Below are 4,774 nucleotides of genomic sequence, written 5' to 3'. Positions count from 1 at the left end.
TCCACTGCTGTGGATGCAGTCTCTGGGGGAAGTGAAGCCACTACTAAAGTGATTTCACCAGCGTTCTAGTTTACATAGGTTCCTATGGGCCCTGGAGAATTGGGATTTCCATATGGATGTTTGCGAGCTTGCATGCATGTGAGTGTGTGTGAGTGTGTGTGTGTGTGTGTGAGTGTGTGTGAGTGTGTGTGTGTGTGTGTGTGTGTGTTTGTTTGTTTGTGTGTGTGTGTCTGTGGGCGTGTCTTTATTGCCTGGGAGCTGTCCTACCATGCTCTCTCTCTTTCTCTCTTCCTCCCCCTCTCTCTTTCTCTCTCTCTCTCCCTCTTTCTCTGTGTATTAAAAACACTGGCCAGTGTATTGAAGGACACAGCCACCCACAGTTTACACTGAGAAGCCCCACTGCCTCCTCCTCCTCCTCCTTCTCCTCCTCGCTGCAGACACATTGCTTTTCTCACCATGTTATTAAACACAAGTCCCCTCAGTCAAGGCAATATTTGTTTGCCACCTGTGAGTGTGTGTGTGTGTGTGTGTGTGTGTGGGTGTGGGTGTGTGTGTGTGTGTGTGTGTGTGTGTGTGTGTGTCTGTGTCTGTGTCTGTGTCTGTGTCTGTGTCTGTGTCTGTGTGTGTGTGTGTGTGTGTGTGTGTGTGTCTGTGTCTGTCTGTGTGTGTGTGTGTGTGTGTTTAGGGATAACACATTATGCCACATTTTCCTCTCCACGACATTAAACAGAACTCCCTTGTGTGTGTGTGTGTGTGTGTGTGTGTCTGTGTGTCTGTGTGTCTGTGTCTGTGTGCGTGCGTGCGTGTGTGTGCATTTGCGTGAGAGTGTGTGTGTGTGTGTGTGTGTGTGTGCATTTGTGCGAGTGTGTGTGTGTGTGTTTGTGTGTGTGTGTGTGTGTGTAATAATAACCCTTGGTGCCCTCCACACCCCCGTGTGTCCTGCGGGTGTAGATGAAGAGTGATGAGCCGCAGGGAGCAGGGCGACGGGGAACGGTGACTCAGGTGAGGGGGAGGCATCATGATGACGTCATACACACACAGACACAGAGACACACACACACACACACACACACACACACACACAGAGAGACACACACACACACACAGAGAGCCAAATCAGATTCTCCTGAAGCAGCAGGAACAACTAGGACAGAAACATTGTGCGGGGAGGATAGAGGCACGTTGATGTAGGGCAGCTAGATCACTATATCAGATATTATTTTTCACACAAGAGGATTCTTCTGTGTGTGTATGATTTCTATAAAGCAACAACCATCACAGGATGAGAATGCCCCCTAATCCATAACTGACAGTACAGAATCAAATAAATGGGATTTTATTGCGGGGAGATGATTTATTAAAAAAGAAAAGAGAAAAAAAAGCTTATATCATGTAATATCATGCTTTGTGTGCTATTTCAGAAAAGATCATATACTATAAGTAGCTAGCTGACTGCCTGCATAAACCAGATTTCTGTATCCCGGTCAAGTATAATATATAGTTATATAAGCATAGTATGCTTCTATGTTGTAAAAACCAAATGTTAGGTCAGACCTCAGCCCCTTCACTAATCCCTTTCTAATTAGGCGGTTATTAACGAGAGGTTGTGCTGAGGTTTTATGTCTGACCCCCTAGTCTAAGAGCACTTATCGGACCGCTCTTGAAGGCAGCTCTCTGCTCGGCAGAATGAGAATTGGTCTGCTATTGATTTCTCATTCTCTGATTTGTTTAACCAGCCATGCTCCAATGTTATCGCTTTGTGAGGGCGTAAAATTCGGGCGAAACAATCGCTGTTTGAATTGGACAATTTACAGTACCGACACATTTAATAGAACTTAGGGGCTGAATACTAAATGCTTGATCTGAAATACTGTAGTCCTTATTCGGAGAATGAAAACAGGCGTTTCGTGGAAAATGAATGTCTCTGTTTGGATTACGGAAGAGGATATTGAAATGTTATCTTATATTGTCAAGATGCTCTCACAAAACAAGAATAACATAACTCTAATGGACTGAGGAGATCTTGTTTATATTCAATATAACCTCGTTCGATGCAATAAGACGCAGCTAATGCACAGGAGACTTGGGACAAATCAGGCAGTGATACCAAATCCATTTCCTTTTTTACTCAGCTTTTGAATTTGATCCCAATGTTTATGTGGCCCACCGGTTGTTGCCCCTGCGGATGCCTGTCTGAATATGCGTGTCTATTAAGGGCTCTGTGTGTTCCCTGGTCCCTAGGCGGTGGCAGGCTTAGCGGGTGGGGAGCCAGGCAGGGGGCGAGGCAGTGGGGGAGGAGGTAGGCAGCCAGACAAACAGAGGGAGACGGTGTGGGAGGGAGAGGGGGGAAGGGGGCTGTGGGGTGGGCAGTGACAGGTCGTCTGCGTGCCTCAGACAGAGAGGTTGTGGGGGAGGGGACGAGGGAGGGGGCGGGTAGTCACTTAGGTAGGCAGGGAAGTACATGTAGGGGGTAAAGGTAGTGGAGGAGGTAGTGGAGGAGGGAGGGGGGGGGGGGTTTGGAGGGGTGGGCAGCGACAGGCCGTCTGTGTGCCTCAAGTAACAGAGCGGGTTTGTGTGTGTTGGGGGGTGGGGGGTGGACGAGGGAGAGGCGGGGAGGTAGGCAACCAGACAGGGGGTAAAGGGAGTGGAGGAGCCATTGCGGGGGGAGGGAGGGGGCGGGGGGGGGGGGCACGGGGGGGTGTAGTGGGCAGTGACAGGCTGTCTGAGTGGCTCTGTGGGGGCGCGATGCGATGCGAGGCGGCACTGGGTAACGGGACACCAGGGAAATCACTGTCAGGCTGTGGAGATGTCAGCCCTGACCCCAGAGGATGACCACACGGATTAGGGTGTTGTGGTGTGTGTGTATGTGTGTGTGTGTGTGTGTGTGTGTGTATGTGTGTGTGTGTGTGTGTGTGTGGGTGTGTCCTCATACACAACATTACGCCAGAGAGCCCCACTTCCTTTTCAGAGAAGTACTTCTATTTAGAGGGGTATTAGTGGTATTTCTGAGCGAAAGAAAGGCCAAACAGGTTGCCAAATTTTGCTCTGTCTCAGCTATTATTGGCAGCTTGGCCGTGTGGAGAAGGAGGTGTTATGTGTACCCTTGAGTGTTCAGAGCTGCTTAGCCCCGAAATATTTGATTCCCTGTTTGTATAATATAATTTGTGGAACCAAATAAAGTATTCAAATGTGTGTGTGTGCACGTGTGCGTGTGCGTGCGTGTGCGTTCGTGTGTATGTGTGAGCGTGCCGATACACCCATGTGCCCATGCACTGGCTCGCAGACTTAGTCAGAGCACGGGCCATCTGACAAACCACTGAACACATCTCTGTGTGTGTGTGTGTGTGTGTTATTTGTGTATCCATGTGTGTGTTATTTACATGTGTGTGTCCTACAGGTCCCCCCCCCCCCCGCCACTGTGTGAGAATAGAGGTTGCAAAAAAAAACAATCAAAAAAGATTTGTTTTGTTTGTGTGTTCTTCCTCATATTGACATGACCGGCACACATGCTATGCTGTTGACCAAAGGCTTAGTGCTGGTTTCATATATATTAATATCTGATGTCAGTGTGCCAGAGCATCGACTTCAAGTCTTACCACACCAGCCTATAGTACCAGAGGTCGGCATGGAGACAACAGTGGAGGCTGCTGAAGGTAGAAATCAGAGGATGCACGGAACGGCGTGACAAACGGTATCATCCTCATTCCGTTCCATGCGTTATAATGAACTCGCCCGTCCTCTTATTTCTACCTCCACCAGCCTCTCTGGGCTAAACGACGTGTTCGTTCCCTCCCTGTTTATCCAAGTTGATGGACTCTGCTGACCTGGGGCCTCCCCTCCCCTCTGTCGGTATCTCATCAGTCATCTCTCACCCCCCCTGCCTTAAAGCAGCTCTTCTCACCCCTCGATTCCTGCCCTCCCCCCCCCCCCCCCCCCCCACCCGCACTTGGGTCTAGGTACAATTCATGTATAACCGCCACCAAGTTATTCTTATATTCTGGGGGGGGTTTCCCCAGGAAGTAACTCAGTGGCCGTGAAGGTCTTTGTCACGACCCACCCCTTTGGTTTCGAACACAAGTATGTGACACGTTCTAATGCTTTGGTCCGCATGTCGGGATCCGATGTAATGATCTGACTTTTTAAAAAAAAATTATGTGAATACATTTCCGTGTTGTTGAAAATCAACGAGACATCGCTAGTCAACTAACACAGCTGTGAGCCTGCTAACACTGTAAAGTAGTGTTATAGTTAACTAGGTAGCAGTGGGGATTACTCACCGAATCCATTTCGTTGCAGTATTTTGGCTTGACTAGCGAGTTTGTGTTGTGATTCTCAACAACGTTGAAACGTGGTTCCGTGTTTCAAAAGAAAAGTCTGAACATTTTGATTGGTTGCCGACATGCGGACCAAATGATCAGTCTGTGTCACATGACAGCAGCTGGTGAAACTGGGAACAAGTCGGAAACCGACGGACCGTTGGGACTTTTATTCAGAAAAATGTAAATACATTTCAACGTTGTTGAAAATCAATGACACACTCGCTAGTCAAGCCGAAACATTGCAATGCAATGGATTCGGTGAGTAATCCCCACTACTACCTAGTTAGTGTAGAGTAGTGGGGATTACTCACCGAATCCATTGCATTGCAATATTTTGAACGACTTGGTTTCACTCCCGGTTTCACCACCAGCTGCTCCAAATGTTTATGGTCATCCATGCACAGATATTGACATTGGGGAGTGGCGCTTTAATTTTTGATGGCCCAAATGATGCC

The sequence above is a fragment of the Nansenia antarctica genome, assembly GCF_963989245.1.
Source record: "Nansenia antarctica genome assembly, chromosome: 2".
In the NCBI taxonomy this organism is placed as follows: Eukaryota; Metazoa; Chordata; class Actinopteri; order Argentiniformes; family Microstomatidae; genus Nansenia; species Nansenia antarctica.
Note: the sequence above shows the minus strand (reverse complement) of the source record.